This window comes from Felis catus, unplaced genomic scaffold (genome assembly GCF_018350175.1).
Source record: "Felis catus isolate Fca126 unplaced genomic scaffold, F.catus_Fca126_mat1.0 Un_scaffold_50, whole genome shotgun sequence".
Taxonomy (NCBI): domain Eukaryota; kingdom Metazoa; phylum Chordata; class Mammalia; order Carnivora; family Felidae; genus Felis; species Felis catus.
The window spans coordinates 223237-240714 of NW_025408538.1; the positions used below are offsets into that span (position 1 = coordinate 223237).

General features: G+C 43.9%; 1 long non-coding RNA gene across 9 annotated transcripts; it reads right to left on the reverse strand.

The window, feature by feature from the left end:
- Positions 1–5465: 5465 nt before the first annotated feature.
- Positions 5466–14260, reverse strand: LOC123383710. Of its 9 annotated transcripts, none has more exons than XR_006593667.1 (6): positions 10704–10839; positions 10367–10622; positions 9426–9671; positions 8033–8192; positions 6419–6581; positions 5466–5744 (listed from the first exon to the last, which is right to left on the reverse strand). It is a non-coding gene; the product is annotated as an uncharacterized LOC123383710 (long non-coding RNA). The 9 variants fall into 9 exon arrangements; XR_006593672.1 differs by adding an exon at positions 14183–14260 and having other exon boundaries at positions 5733–6581; positions 10704–10782; XR_006593670.1 differs by adding an exon at positions 14183–14250 and having other exon boundaries at positions 5733–6581; positions 10704–10796.
- Positions 14261–17478: the final 3218 nt, after the last annotated feature.

The window sequence follows — 17478 nt, forward strand, 5'->3', positions numbered from 1 at the left end:
GGCTGGTGGTTTATCAATTTTATTAATTATTTCAAAGAACCAGCTTCTGGTTACATTGATCTCTTCTGTTTGTGTGTGTGTGTGGGGGGGGGGGGGGAGTTGTTGTTTGTTTTTGTTTTTATTTTCAGTTTTGAAAGCATTGAGTTTTGCTGTAATCTTTATCATTTCTTGTCTTCTGCTGGATTTGGTTTTTATTTGATGATCTCTTTTCCATTACTTTAAGGTATAAGCTTAGGTGTGTATCTGAGACTTTTCTTCCCACTTTAGGAAGGCCTGGATTGCTAAACTTCCTCTTATGACTATCTTTGCTGCATCCCAGAGCTTTTGGACTGTGGCGTTATCAGTTTTATTAGCTTCCATGTACTTTTTAATTTTCCTTTAACTTCTTGGTTCACCCATTTATTCTTTTTTTTTTATTTTAGTTTTTATTATTTACAACTTACATCCAAATTAGTTACCGTATAGTTCAACAGTTATTTCATGAGTAGATTCCTTAGTATCCCTTACCCATTTAATCCATCCCCCCACAACCCCTCCAGTAACCCACTGTTTGTTCTCTATATTTATGTGTGCGCTTCCTTTGTACACCTCCGTTTTTATATTATTTTTGTTTCCCTTCCATCGTATGTTCATCTGTTTTATCTCTTAAAGTCCTCCTATGAGTGAAGTCATATGATATTTGTCTTTCTCTGACTACTAATTTCACTTAGCATAATACCCTCTAGTTCCACCCATGTAGTTGCAAATGGCAAGATTTCATTCTTTTTGATTGCTGAGTAATTCTCCATGTCTCACACACACACACACACACACACACACACACACACACACACTACATTTTCTTTATCCATTCATCCATCAATGGACATTTGGGCTTTTTCCATACTTTGGCTATTGTTGATACTGGTGCTATAATCATGGGGGTGCAAGTGTCCCTTCAAAACAGCACACCTGTATCCCTTAGATAAATGCCTAGTATTGCAATTGCTGTGTCATAGGATAGTTCTCTTTTTAGCTTTTTGAGGAGCCTCCATACTGTTTTCCAGAGTGGCTGCAGCAGCTTAGATTCCACCATTCATTGTTCAGTAGGATGTTCTTTAGTCTACAAGTATTTGTTATCTTCACAAATTTTTTCTTGTGGTTGATTTCAAGTTTCATAGCATTGGGGTCTGAAACTATGCACGGTATGATCTCTTTTTGTACTTGTTGAGTACAAGTAAACATAAAATTATTTATGTTTACTTATTTTAGAGAGAGAGAGACACAGCATGAGCAGGGGAGGGGCAGAGAGAGAGGGAGACACAGAATCCGAAGCAGGCCTCAGGCTCTGAGCTGTCAGCACAGAGTCCGACACAGGGCTCAAACTCACAAACCATGAGATGACGACCTGAGCTGAAGTCAGATGCTTAACTGACTGAGCCCCCCAGCCACCCACTTTAATGAAGTTTTAAATGACACCGTTCAAAGGGCACTTGCTACTTGGCAAACTCAGAGAGAGAGAAAGAAGTGTGAAGAAACAGGAAGTGGTAAGAGTCGGCTGCTGAGTTTTACCGTAATTTGGCTTTGGAGGCTTTTTTTCATTGGGTGAAGTGAGCACAGCATATTTGCCTGCCATTTACCACAGTAGACAGTGGGCCTCTGGGAGCCAAAACCCTTTCTTTTTTTTTTTTTTTCAATACATGAAATTTATTGTCAAATTGGTTTCCATACAACACCCAGTGCTCATCCCAAAAGGTGCCCTCCTCAATACCCATCACCCACCCTCCCCTCCCTCCCACCCCCCATCAAAACTCTTTCTGACCAATGAGCTGGAATTTTACTAGGACCGCCAAGATGAGTTTTGCTATTTCAAGGACTAGGAGTTATCTTTTATTTTCACAACTAGGTAATTATCACATCATTCAACTCTGCCCTCCACGATATGTAGAAAATACCCAAATATAGTTGAGAGAGAAAGGGTTATAGCCATAGTGTATGAACCTTTCCCTTTAAAAAAATATGTTTAAATTATGCTTTATGATTTTTTTTAATTTTAGTGAGGGGGCATGCAAGTGGGGGAGAGGGGCAGGGGGAAAGAGAGAGAACCTTAAGCAGGATTCACACTCAGTGTGGAGCCCAACACAGGTCTGGATCACATGATCCTAGAAAAATGACCTTACCCAAAATCAAGAGACTAATGCTCAACTGACTGAGCTACCCAGGTGCTCAATAGTCTCTTTCTTTCTGAATGCTGAATAGTAAATTTTCAACGTGAATGGGGGATAAACAGGTATACATACATACATACATACATACACCACTAAGAAAGCCATGAGTTGTTAGACATTAACTATATTCCATCATCTTTGTCTTCTAGTTATATTCATGCCTCAAGGTGTTTTTTGATTGCAATGCACGATCTTGCTGTGTGAGGTACAAATTGTTGTGTGATCAGTTTTCCGTGAAAGTCTTTCCTCACATCTGCCTTAACCACATGATGCAAATGTTGAATTCGAGGATGCATAGCTAAGAGCCTTGAGGTCCAATAACTGTCAACTAGAAGTTATATTTTCTGTTGGGGAGAAATCCCCATATGATGGCAATGACTTTGAATTGGTAAGGGAAAGAATACTTTCATGCCTTCATGGTTCTTGCCTTTTTTCTGTCTCACCAAAATCAAGACTCAGGTCATGTGCCCGTTTATCAAGAAAACACCTTTTTTTTTTTTTCCAGAAAATAAAAACGCCCTGGTAGACAAGTGTGATGCATTGAGGTCTGTGAAAGCCACAAAGGAAGCAAAAGTCAAACAGCTGAAGGAGAAAGCACATAACCTAGAAGAATTCTATGAACGAAGAAAAGTGCCTACAAAAAAGTAAGATGGGGGCGCTTGGGTGGCTCAGTCGGTGGAACGTCCAAATTCGGCTCAGGTCATGATCTCACGGTCCATGAGTTCAAGCCCCATGTCGGGCTCTGTGTTGACAGTTCAGAGCCTGGAGCTTGCTTTCGATTCTGTATCTTCCTCTGGCCCTACCCAACTCGCACTCTGTCTCTATCAAAAAATGAATAAACGTTAAAAAAATTTTAGAAAAGTAAGATGTTCATGTGAGAACTGTCACAAGGACCGTATTGTATGGGAGAACATGGCAGCCAGTAGAGATAATTGTATTTCTTTTGGAACTGGGTCCAGAGTATTTTTGCCCAATGCATTCAGTAGAATTGGACCTTCCCTTCCTACCTTGCTTTCTGTAATGTAACCTGCATTTTCCTTTCTGTCCTAAGTGCTTGCCACACATTGTGTCATGTTTTGGGGGCGGCAGAGGGAAGGTGCCATCATTAATAACGTTAATACCTGGATCCACTCTGGATCCACCTACACTGTCCTATAGGTTTCAATCGCATCACACTGTTTTGTCACCCAGCAATTAGGTCATTTTTGTTCAGGACCAGACATGGGTCAAAAATGTGTGGGGAAAAAATTGAATTCTCTTGCTGCAGAAACAATGGAAGTTGCTTTCTGGAAAGTGGGTAGGGGTACCAGCAGTACTGGATCCCTGCATCCATTCTGCCAGTGAGATTGCTCACTGCAGGCCCAATCCCTAAGAAAGTCGTTTCCTGTCCCCTGATTTTTCAAGTGTAACTCTTCTGAGTCTTGGCCAAAGCCCGCAGCTTCACTAGGGCTCATCTTTGCTGGCCTCCCCTGAAGTACACTTCTTTACTTCTAAGTCTGTGCCCATAAAGTTGTTCAGCTTCTTTGCCATTCAAGTGTATGCACCCCACATCAATGATGAGTCCTAGGGAGTTTGGGTCCAACTGCCAGGCTGGCTTCGTCCTGGGCTTCCTTCTTCTCCATCTTGGTCTTGTGTGTCTTTGTGGGGTTGTCAGATACTTGGTGCATTCAGTCACATGTTTCCTCCTTTGTACAGTATTTCCTTTTGTTCTCAGGAGGAGATGGGGGACTTTAGAGTCCCTCACTCGTGTTGGAAAGGGAAGTCTTCTCTTCCCTGGAGACTCACCTTTATGTTCGTCCTTCCCACAGCTGGGGTTAGGGCTTGCTCTGTCTCACTGGCATCTTGTTTTTGTTAACTCGTAAGCTCTTTCTGTGAGTGGGTACAGCACCCTGACCACCTCTCTATCTTCAACCCCTTACAACAGAGCCACTACATTACAACCACTCCAGCAAGCATTTGCCCAAGGACTGCCTGAGAGGCCAGAAGGAAATGCATGTGCCTTTCTCTGTCTAGTGCTTTTGTGTCATTTGCTAAGAGATTTTCAATTTTGCATGTGATTCTTGAGTACATCAAGTGTCAAGTTGAAACCATCTCAGTCAACACCACAAAGAAAATGGTCTGAGGGCAACACAGCAACCCAGCCTTGCCAAGCATTGCCTTCTGCTGCCTTCACTATCAATGGAATGAGTCTTGTTAAAGTAGATTTGGCTCCATGAAGTTGAGAGTTTTCCACCTGAAATCTCTTTCCTGGAAGTAAACCCAGACTGTGTGACAGTTCATATCAGGTTGTACGTCAGGAGATGAGGTTGTTCTAAGATTGGCCTTTTCAAGGTGGAGGCAGGGGTTGCAGTCCTGAACGCTAGCGATGTCTGGGAGTGAGCTGCAATGTTAGTGAAACCATATTCTGGAAGGTCGTCTTTCAGGTGATTGCCTGTGTCATGGTACAACTTTTGGACTGAGAATCAGGGCTCCCCATGGAGGTGTAAGACTAGTGATGATCCCTTGATTCATCCTAATGGGTACAGTTGGTCAGATACGGTTTTTCACTCACTGATGAAATGAGTCTTCGCCATATCAAACAAAAGACCAACTCTGGGAAGGCACAAAGTACAATGTTATTTGATGACTTTATGATAAAGGAGAGGAAACGAGAACTAGAAAGACAGTTCCAATAGTAGAGACGTGGCAGCAGACAGAAGTTGAATTTTCTTGAACTTAAATGGGGTGTTCACTTCATTTCTCTGATTGGGTTGTCAGTGTGTGCATTTATGGGAGAAGTGGGGGAAGGGATATTTGCATAGGCCTTCAAGAGTGCTGGGAGGTAAAAAGGGAGAACCTCTGGACCTTGGTCCTGACTGTGTATGTAACTTTCCCATCTTAGGAAGCTGAAAATGACACTGTGAACTGGCGGCAAAGAAGAATCAGCTAGCAGCTGCAGGTAAAATTTGAAAGTAGCTACAGAAGGGGCGCCCGGGTGGCTCAGTCGTTTAAGCGTCCAACTTCAGCTCAGGTCATAATTTCACAGTCCGGGAGTTCGAGCCCCGTGTCAGGCTCTGTGCTGACAGGCCAGAGCCTGGAGCCTGTTTCAGATTCTGTTACATCTCTCTCTGTCCCTCCCCCGCTCATGCATGTGCTCTCTCTCTCTCTCTGTCTCAAAAATAAATAGACATTAGGGAAAAAAAAGAAAATAGCTACAGAAGAAATAAACAAGTACAAGTGAGTTCAGCTAGTAATTACCAGGAGCTCATGAAACCGCTGTTCATTTTTTGGTTTTTAATCTTTTTGAAAAGTTTAAAGTCAACATATGCATAGAGTATTAACAGATAAAAAAGGTAAGTTTTAGAAAGAATAAAATAATTAAGTTTCTAAACATTTGCAGATCTCAAGTAGTGACCAGACTGTGTGGAAACTTTGTCCATGCTAACATTCCTCGGGGGTGGTGTCAATTGTCATCATCTGTAGGAAAGCAGTGTGTCGTACAATGAATCATACCCATCAACGTGGTAGTGCCATTTCATGGCCCTCGTCTTTGCAACCCTGGGAAACATGGTGAGGATATAAGTTATAGAAGAATAGATCTTTATGATAAAAGACACTTGTCACATGATGAGTTAGAGAAAGATTGAAAATGGGAAGGAATTCTATGAACTCTGAACCCTACAGGCATGGGATAATGAGTAAGGAAAGGATGTGACAATAGCTTTGATCCTACTGTACATTGATAATCATGGGCAAAGTGTTTCATGTGTAAGAATAAATTGTATCAGGGGACAGATATGAGGTTGGTGGGAACGTGGGCAGCTTATTTAAAATCATACCCAATATTGGGCCTTATCTGACAAGAGCAATTGTAACTCACAGGCAACAAATTGAACAAACACGGGAACAGCTGCAGCAGGCAGAGCTCACCTTTAGATACCAGGTAACCTGAGTTCTGCCTGACATACTGAACCCTTAGCACCTCATGCGGGTGAGTGTAGTGGCCCTTGGAATCCCTAACCACGGGCTTTTCCTTGTTGGCTTTTTCCGCTTGCAGTTCACGAGAAGAATGCTCAGGACAACTAGGTAAGTGTTTTCTTGTTTCCTCCTCTTTCTTTGGTGCACAGTGTGGCACCACCTTCCGACTGAAGGTGGATGTGTTTTTTCTCCCCCAGATCAAGACTCAGATCTGGGACAGGGAGATGGCGGAGCAGGGCAGGGAGGTCGCTTACTTGAAATACAGGTGTGGTCATTTGACTTGCGTTTTTATGGGTGTTTCCAGGGATGACGCCTGCACTGTTAGTTGTCTAGTAGACGACGTGGTGTTGCAACTCTTATAGAAGTCCATTATTTTTCTGTATCCAAGACTGGACGGGATGGAAGCAAAGAGGCTGCCTGAGGGATACACGAGGCAGAAACCAATCACTGCAAGAACCCTCCAAGGAGAGGTAAGGAGCACGTTGTGATGTGCTGCAGTCCAATTTCTGCTGTGCAGCCTGTTCCTGTGTGTGATCATCGTGTGGTCTGGAAAGAATCACACGCACTAAGGACGGCAGGTGGTCTGAAGGGGTGACAGAAGGGTGTTCTCCTCTGGTGCCGCAGACAATGAGGCACTTGTCCCTGTGACTGGTGGAGCTCATGCCCCTCCTCTGACGGTGACCCTCCCACCTCCTCTAGCATCCCCCTGTCTGAAGAGCCTGGAAACTTTCTTCCCACCCGGACACAATGTGAAGACTTTAGTTTATTTGAGGAGAAGGTCATTTATTCACTAGTTTGAAAAGTCTTTCTTTTGGTGTGTTTTGGGAACTGTAGCCCTACATCCGTCCACTCAAGTTCCATAAAGCTTAGCTTAGTCCTCTGATGGTATCAGTGCAACTCTGCAGCTCCACTGCTAACTTCTGACAGTTTTCCTTTTCTCAATAGTGTCAAATTAGTCTTTCCTTATATACTAACTGCTCTCATGTGGAAGGCAGCTTGTAGATAAGCTGGGAGATTGAACAATTTGCCTGAAGAAATGCACCCTTCTTGAGGACTCATTGAGGCTATACACCAAACCAGTGTTCTCAATGTTATTCTTTTTTGTTAAGTTTATTTATTTTGAGAGACGCATAGACAGAATGCCAAGCAGGCGTCACACTGTCAGTGAGGAACCCAACGCTGATCTTGAATTCACAAGTTGTGAGATCGTGACCTGAGCCAAAATTAAGAGTCGGATGCTGAATCCAAGCATCCTCAGACTAATTCTTGATCTGTAATGAAATCGTGATTTCCCATGATGTATACTGAGAAAACTGTTTTACTGGTGAATTCTAAATTGCTATTTGCCCCTGACCTGTCCACAGTTATGTGATTAATTATGAAACAACATGAACTACGGCACCGTGAGGTCTTTATCAAGGTGAAGGGACGGTTCTCCCCCTTAACCTTGGGGGTCACCTGAGGCATTTGGGATACCCTCTGCCTCTGGTGAGGGACCTGACTGTAGGGAAAAGTTTAAGATATTTGAGGAATGAGTTGAGGGATTGTTTTCATTATGTCCAGTCCTCTGAAAGCAGAATAAACCTCTGTCCCTTCTAGGGTCTTTAGTAAATCGAGAAACTGCTGAAACCTCTGTGGGTTACAGCGGCTCTGACTGTACCAAGAATGCAGACAAGGGCAAGGTAAATGCCGGGGCCATGCTCAGTTGTAACTCTTTTGGGAAACCCTCATCTTTATGTACAGTACGCTCTCCCGGCCTTGTCTCGTTTTGCGTGTTGTGTGATATGTCTGTTTGTTGCTTCTCAATTTTTAGTCTGTCAGCTTTCTGTGGTAAGTTTAGAAGCCAAAAGCGCTTAGAGACTGAGTACCTTAAGGTTTTTCCGTGAGTTTCAGGAAATAATGAGAGGAGGATGACTGCACACTCCAAACAGATGTCTCCCGGCCTGGGTGATCCTTTCCAGACCTCACCTCTGTGGGAACAGTGTGGCTGCTGTGTCTTCCTTTCTTGATTCTGGCTAGGAGATGAACCTGTTAGAAACGACATCATGACTCCAACTTTCTATTATGTGCCCTGTGCCATTTAGAGTGGTCATAGAGAAAGCCAATATCATCACTCATCACCTGTCCGTCTTTGTCGGTAAATGACTTGTCTGGAATCCTCCAGCTATACCTTAGGTAAAAACAATTTGAACACTGTGTCCTTCAATTGTGTTTCTATGAGCAGTTTCTGGTTGTGTCCCCAGTCACTGTTAGAGCTGATATAGTCTCATGACACATACCAGTTTTATACCAAAACACTTGCGTGAAATCTGTTATGTGAAATTCTCCCTCTTTTTTTCCATTGCACATAATGACTCTGTGTCCTGTCGTATGCTTAAAGTCAGAATTCCCTATGAATTAAGATGAACACATCTGAGCTTTGTAGACATTCACCACAAGTAACTCGTTCTTCACAGAAGACTCTCATTCCCCTGCAAGATTCCAGGCATCCTCCACTGCCCAGAGGTCTCCGAGGCCTTTGACAACACTTCAAGAGGGAAGACTCCTTTCTCAGGGAGAGGAGCAGAGGAGGCACAGTGAGGGTCCGGCTGCAGAATATTTTGCCAGGAGTGGCTGTGATTCCATGAGCAGAATATGAGCCATTTATTCCCACTCATTTTTTGTGTGTTCTTAATATAGCAAAAGCAGAGCATCTGGAGTTGGCGTAGAGGAGGGATGCAGGGTGAACCTGGACATCGATGGCTGCCTGTCTGGAGAATGCTACTTCATTAATCTGTAATTACTTCTGTTAACCCGTTAGGACAGGACCGTTGCCATTTTCTTCCACAGACGTGGGCAGTGATGTGTGGTGGCAGTAGGTTAACCTCTTGCATCTACTACCCCAAGCTGTAGGTGCTATCCAGTGGCAGGGACAGAGTTTTCAGGTACTGATGCTACTCTCTTGGATCCTGGTGGCAGAGAAGGTGGCAGGTGCTGACACACTCTTCTCTGGGTTACAGCTGCTGTTGGTATTGGTTCTCTTGTCTGGCATATGGATGTAGCTGTCACTTCTGTTCTGCAGGGCAGTCTGGATCCTGGGGACCTCCTCCGTTAACTGGACGATTCTGCATGCCCTACCCTGGAGATGCCCCACCCCCATGGACTATTAGGCACGTCCACCTCCTGAACCTTGGTGGCCCTGGGGCCACCCGGAACCCCTCCACCTGCAACACTTGGTAAGATGATCTGAGCACTAGGAGTTGACTTGTAAAACACACTCACCTTATTTTGTTGCTGTTAGGTCCTGGGCCAAGGTGCAGAGGCGGTACCACAGACCATTGTGATGCAAGGGGAATGTGTCTGCTGCCATTACCACATTCCTCAAGTTGCTCAGGATCTCATCTTCGTCTTTTCCCCCACCATGGGTTGGTACAGGCGTCTCTTATAGAGAAGGAATGGGGCCGTATGCAGAAAATCAGACATAGCGCTTCAGCAGAAATGCCCTGTACACAGTCCACGTGCTGGGATCTGTGAGGCATGAGGCACAACGTAATGTATGTCCATTTAGTTGTGCCCCCAGCCATCCATAGTTGTTCGATGAGTGATGAATACATCTGAGTCAGGGCTTTTAGGAGTCTTCATCAAGTTATAAGGGATGGTTCTTCAAGTTCTTTTTGGGTATCACCAGAGGCATGTGGGACACCCTGTGCATGTAATTTGGGATCTCACTGGGACAAAGAGTTTAAGTTGTCAGAAGTATGAGGGGAGGGTTTTTTGTTTTGTTTTTGACCTCCAAACAGTCTACTCAAATCAGAATAAACCTGCATCCCTTCTGGGGCTTTTTGCAGATCCAGAAGTAGGTATCACAACCAAGAGTGACATCGACACTGGCTCTGCCAAAACTGCCGAGAAGCACAAAGTAAATGCTGTGGCCATTTTCAGTTCTAAGTCTTTACGGACCGCCACATCTTTCTGTACAGGACACTCTCCTGCCATTGTCTCTGGTTTGTGTGTCGTATGGTCTGTCTGCTGTTTTTTTTTCCCCCCCAAATGCAAAACATTTACTGCCGAGTCTATGGGCTTCCCTGTTTCCCAGCTGGCATCTTTTTGTGGTAACTTGAGCAGCTAAGCATGCCTAAAGGTGGGGGCCATAGGGCTTTTCTAATGTGTTCCGGGAATAAATCAAGGAGGATGACACCACACTCCACTTGGAAGTCTCCTACCTTGCCTCATTCTTTGTGGATCTCCTCAATGTGGAATCTTTGCTCTTGCTGTGTCTTCCTCTCCTGTTTCCTTCTATTGAGGATTTTAACGTGCTCAGAAAAATCTGTGGGTATCCTTACAATTTGAAAATGCGAACTGCCTTCACTCCAACTTATATTTTTGTATGTGTCCTTTAGAATGTAAATTTCATACCCATCAGCATTTTGGTAAACATGCTGTCCAGAGTCCCTTCAGGTGTGCCCTGGGCACAAATATCTGAAATATAAGAGGTGGCATATCGGTCATGGAAAACATGCACTGGAACTTAAGTTGTGAAGAGAAAAAATCCAAAATTACCTGTGTGGCAAGTCCCCACGGTGTCCTTCACTTGTGTTCACATGAGCACATTCTCTCGTGTCCTGTGTCACAGGTACAGCTAAAACATGGAAACTTACACCAGACATCAAAGTGCATTTGTGTTAATTTTGTCTTTTAGAATTTCAGCTCATTTTTCCAGAGGACACAATTACCCTGCAAAGTGTACTGCACTTAAGCTGAGAAGTACCTCCGAAGTAAAATAACTTAGCTGAACCCAACTAACATGTATAGGTTACCTGTTTCTCTAAGAGCACACTTTCCCAGGTCCTCTGCAGGTCCTCAGGATCCCCATCTCCCCATGTGTCTCTGTGCCCATGGATAGCACTTCCAGAGAGGAGGAGACCCCATTGTCGGGACAGAAGTAGATTGGGCACAGGCAGGGGCTTAGAGGCAGAGCTTTGAGCCATGAGGGCTATGATTCCATGTGTGGACACTGGTATTGTCATTCCTTCTCATTCTGTAGTTCTTCATATACACAATAAACAGCCCTTGTGGTGAGGGGGATGAAGGGGGGAGAGTGATCCTGGACACAGATGTCTTCCTAGTTGGAATATGCTACCTTTTTAATTTGGTATTCAGTCTATAAATCTTGGAGAAAAAGGGCCCTTGCTGTTTCTATGTTTCCAGACACGTGGGGACACTAGTTGATCCCAATCACATCCATTCCCCACCCCAAAGCTGTAAGTGGAACCCAAAGTGTGGGTAGAGATTTTGGCGCTGATGTTGCCCTCTTGGAGCCTGGTGGTGGGGAAGCTAGTAGGATATGAGCACTGCTGCTTTGGGTTTCTGCTTTTTGCTGGTGTTGGTGCTCTGTTCTGTCCTATGAACATACCTCTCATTTCTTTTCCGCAGGCTATTTTGTATGCAAGAGTCCTGGTCCTTTCCCAGGATTGCCTTGCAGGCTGTACCCCGTGGACCACCCTTCACCACCAGTCATGGGCTATAGGCCACATCCCCCTCCTCCACCTACTCTATTTGTTAAGATGACCTGAACTGGCTGAGTGGCTGGTAAAGTATATTCATCTTCTTCATGATTGACTTTGTGGCAATGATGTAGAGATGGTTGTGAGTCTTGGCAATCCAACTACAAACTGCCTGAGGACACTGTAGCATATCTCAAGTTTCTCAGGACATACATACAATGGGCAGTGGCATGTCCCTGTAATACAGTGAGCTATACGTTTCTCTTGTCAAATGAAAGAGGAGTTTTTACACAAAAGCAGACGTATCAGCAGTACTGGTGCATATGTTGGAGACACAATGTGTTGGGTTCTGTAATGAATGAGGTGCACCCCTAACTTTTAGAGCATCAGGTGTCCTGTGTGACAGAGGGACATTCATTAAATGATGCAGACCTTGTGATCACCAACATGGAAACACCAGTGAGGATCCAGGGCAAAACCAGGGGAGCCTTGAATCATACAGGAATAGAAGGGAAGTTGAGCACAGTAAGCAGAGTTTGAGGAGGTGCAGAGGGGAGGGTGTTGGGGTCAGTGAGATGCAGTTGGAGGTCATTCCGGCCACAGCCTGAGCAGGGAGTGTGAGGTCCATACGGAACTGCTATGTGGGATCGCTCTCAGTGCAAAGTGCACGCAGGTAATCACCTAAAAAGATTCTCGTCTCCCTGCATTTTCCTGAAGGTTCTGGATATTTGTGGGGGGAAAAGAGCCCTGGAGATATGGGGTATTTAACTTGGTCTTATGAAAATGCTGTATGCCCAAGTTCATATCCCTCAAGAGACTAAAAGTGGAGACAGGGTCTAGATCAGCTGAGTCATCCTACAATTCAGGGCTGGCCAGATGACACCACTGCTGGACCCCTGTCATCACCCTGACTACAGCTTTGCATCTCCTCAAACTTCTCTCACAATATTATGACAGCTGTGTTATCTGTGAAAACAGGGGTAATATTTCTTTCTAAGAACAAGAGAAAAAGAAGACATTCAGTGCATAAAGCGTCTGCAAAATCTCTGGGAAGGGTCCCCTCACGCTTCTCACAGTTTCAATTAAGATATCGCCACACAATGATCCTCCAAAAAAGATGGTCACGGGAGTTCATTAAACTAAGACTGTTAACAACTCAGCCCAGGGAGTGGGAATCACTGTTTTAAAAAATAAGACAATGTCCCTCGTTTTTCTATTAGAATTCGGGCCCTGTCACACAATGAAAGAGAAGATAATTATGAGAATGTGTACATTCAGAGACCTAGATCTGAAGACAATCATTTTCTATTACACATAATCTCACAGATGCAGCCGCACACTAAAGTGTTCATCTGAGGCCACAGATAAACTACAGAAGACAGAATGCATGTAGGAAAACATAAGATCACAGGGGAATAAACCAAAATCTCTTTGCCTTATAGGACAACTCTTTTGAAATTGAAGAGGACTGTGCACGGTGACAGACAATCGTGTTTGCATATACATTTTAAGAAGGTGTCAGATCTACCTGAATGCTTTCCCTGCCCATCCTGTCCCCTCCACTTTGTCCTTCCTACTGTCCCCTAATCTACGTTTCATCGTTTTGTCTCTGTGCCAGCGTCTGCTTCTAGGGCCATCTACTCTCGCTCCCCATTGAGTGCACACAGTGGGGTTCCTGTACACACAGGTAACAAAGTGCCAGAAATGGTGGTGAGGGAGGATAGAAGCAAGATCACCCTTTGTGCGGGGGAGCCTGAGGGAGTTTTCCGGGGCGATGGGAACTACCTATATCTAGATTGATGGGGTGCTTATGCTCAATTATTTTGGAAATATTCCCTGACTCCATGGTGCCTTGGGGTCAGACAGGTATCTGTCCTTAGGAAATGGCTGAGTTCTAATGGTGGAGAAGGATGAGGGACCAGCAGTGACTGTGGTAGAGGAGTGAGGGTCAGACCCACGCCCAGGATGCCAGGTCTCCACAGACAGCACCAAGTGTAGGAGGATTCTGAGGAGCAGAGATTTCTTGATCAGACCCATGGACTACATAATCCTCCTGTAGTTTCCTCACTGAGCGATGGCTAGAGCCGAGGCCAGCAGCTGGAGGACACCTGATCATGGCTGGAGTGGAGCAGTGGGCCTGGGGGATTGAGTCAGGGAAAGGGCCAGGCAGAAGGTAGTGACAGGGAGTTTGAGAGACAAACGGAAGAGAAGAGAAGGGACCCTTCTCTGCTGACTTCACCTACATTTCTGTGTGACCAAAACGAGACCCTTGTCTCCCACGGAAGGGAAGAGGGCTGGCAAAACACCGAGTGACATACTCAGCTCAAGTGCCCAGGGTATCTGCCTTGCTCTTGAGTACCTAACACAGGAAGCACGTGCTTTCTGTCATGATTGGAACTGCAGCTCGTACCATTTAGTGAAAATCAATCCAATTATGCATCCCTCAGCATTAAAGTACTCCAACAAAATTAAGTGAACAGACTGAAAGATACAAGGCAGGATAAAGTCCAAAGGTAGAGCGATGGCAATACTTACGGGAATACAGTCTATCCGAAAAGGAGGTAGGTACCCTAGTGCAGGCCTCAGCCACCTGGGCAATATCTGAAAACGTAAAAAAAAAAAAAAAAAAAAAGTCCTTACTCCAAAAGCAACATTAGCTCTAGACACAAAGGGATCATGATTAAGGTTTAGAGAGCAACCATATGACTTCATGGTGCTGTATCCATGAGATCAAGTTTCATCAAATTATACCCTTTAATTTGAGGCTCTTTGTTATATGTAAATTATACCTCATTAAAGAGAGTTTCAAAACATAAAATGCTAGAAGCAAATGTGGGAACGTTCCTTTCTAATCCTGAAGTGCAAGGGTGAGATGAGTCTGTCTGCCCATGTCTCAAAAATCCAAAATAATACACTTAAAAAATTAATAATAGCAGAGTAAGCAGACCCTGAGCTCACGCTGTCCCATGTTTTCAACTGCATAACATCCACATCCAAGTCCATGAACCAGAGAGGGATCCAAGACTGGCACAACAAACTCCGCACCTAAATAGAAGCTGCAGCAGGAAGGTTAGGAAGGTCAGAAAGTTGGAGGCTGGCTGCCTGCAGAAGGAGCAGAGAAAGTGAGCCCTCACACGAGGGAGCTGACACAGGAAAGACTAATCTCCATAACATTTGGCAGTAAAACCCAGAGGGGCTGAATTCCCTTGAGTTTAGATCCTGGCGCTTTGGAGGTCAGCTGACCCAGCACCGGGTGATCCAGAAGGATGAGTGATAGCCAGGTCCCTGCCTGTGTAGAGACGCAACGTAAACATGGCATTTCACACAATGCTTAGGCCACAGGAGACACATGTGTTCATGCTGATTCTTGATTCTTGACTCAGCTGGCCTGCCTGGGTCCCACTGACACCACTGAGAGCAAGCAGAGCCCACAACAGACACGCAATCAGTGCAGACCCCTGCACTGAAAGGAAAAGTAACCCAGACACAACAGCAGGGAGTGAGCAATACCCATACGATATCCTCCTGAAGGTCCAGGTCCTATAAATGGAGACGTGCACTGCTGAGGACTCCAGGACCTCTTTTTCATACTGTCGTTAATTTCAAGATCAAAAGGCACAGCGACTTTCTTAACACAGAGAAATAGAGCCAGAGAGACAGACAAAATGGACACACAGAGATGTTTAGCCACAATGAAAGACCTAGTCAAAGCCACAGCCAGAGATCTAAGCCAAAGAGATATAAGTAACATACCTGATACAGAATTTAAAGCAATGATCATAAGGATACTCACTGGAGTTGTGGAATGAGTAGAAGAGTGAGACCCCTGACAGAGTTAAGATATAACACAGTTAGACACCGAGGACACAATAAAGGAGAAACATGCTTGCTGGAGTGAACAGAGGGATGGAAGAAGCAGACGAACAAACTAGTGACCTCGAAGACTGAGTGGTGGAAATTAATCACATTGAACCAAAGAGAGAGAACAGAATTCTGCAACGTGAGATGAGACTAAGGGAACTCAGTAACTACAGGAAAGATAATAGTATTCGTATTGTAGGAGTCCAGAAGGAAGAGAAAATGGGGAAGAAAATTTATTTGAGGAAACAATAGCTGAAAACTTCCCTAATTGGGGGAGGGACACAAACATCCACATCCAGGAGACTAGAGAACTCCCATCAAAATCAGGCCAACACACAAACTTTTGTAAGCAAACTTACAAATTAGGGTGAGAATAAAGAAAACTCGTAAAAGCAGCAAAACAGTCCTTAACTTAGAAGGGAAGACCCATAAGGCTAGCTACATATTTCTGAACAGAAACTTGGCAAGCCAGAAGTGAGTGACATCACATATTCAAAGTGCTGAATGGAAAAATCAGCAGCCAAGAATACTCTATTCAGCAAGGCTATCTTTCAGGATGAAGGAGACACAGACTTTCCCAAACAAAACCTAAAGGAGTTTGTACCACTAAACCAGTCCTGCAAGAAATATTAAGAGGGATTCTTTGAGTGGAAAGGGGAGACCAACAGTGACAGTATAGAGGTAGAAGACAAATTCAAGTAAAAAATGAACATTTCTGGAAAAAAATCAGTTAAAGTACTCAGAGAAATGGATTTGAAATATAATAACATCTGCCAAAAACCTAGGGAGGAGAAAGTAATGGGTTCAAAGGTAAATGACCATCAACTTAATACAAACTGCTAAATGCAGAAGAGGTTCTATAAACACCTAACAGTAGCCAAATCCTAAAACCAGTCATACATATGCTAAGAATAGAGATAAGGAAATCAAAATATATCACTAAAGAAAATAAGCAATACATGAAAGAAAGGCAAGAAAGGATCAGAGAAAGTCATTAGAAACCACAACAAAACAGGCAATAAAATGGCAATACATATATACATATCAATCAATTTTGTGGGAAATGGAGTGAATGCTCCAATCTAGAGATGTAGGGAGTAAGAATGGATGAAAAAACAAAACAGATTCAGATGCCTACAAGTGACCCACTTTACACCTCAAGAATGATAGTGAGGATAGAGAAACATCACACAAATGAATGTCAAAAGAAAACTGGAGTAACAATACTTGTATCAGAAAAAAATACACTTAAAAAAGTACATAACAAGAGACAGAGGAGGACAGTCTATAACAGTAAATGGTACAATCCAAAAAGAAGATATAACAACTGTAAATATATCCCACAATTGAGTGGGATTTGTTCCCAAGCTACAAAGGTGGTTCAATATTCGCAAATCAATCAATGTGATACAATACATCAACAGGAGAAAGGATAAGAACCAGATGATCGGGGCATCTGGGTGGCTCATCCTTTAACAGTCTGAAATCAGCTCGGGTCATGACTTCATGATTCCTGAGTTCATGTCCCGCGTCAGACTCTGTGCTGAAAGCTCAGATCCAAGAGCCTCCTTCGAATTCTATGTCTCCCTCTCTCTCTGCCCCTCCCCTGCTCACGCTCTGCCTCTCTCAAAATTAATAAACATTAAAAGAAAAGAACCATACAGTCCTTTCAATACATGCAGAAAGGAACATTTGCAAAGTACAGCATCCGTTCATGCATGTAACCCCCTAAAGTAGGTTTAGAGGAAACATACATTAACGTCATAAAGGTTAACTATAAAAACCCTGCAGTTATAATCAACCTTAATGGGGAAAATCTGAGCGCTTTTCCTGTAAGGTCATGAAGAAGACAAGGATGTTTCCTCATACCACTTTTAGTAAACAAATTCCTGGAAGTCCTAGCCACATCCAGCAGACAAACGAAACGAAACGATTTGCAGATTACATGACACTATATATAGAAAACCCTA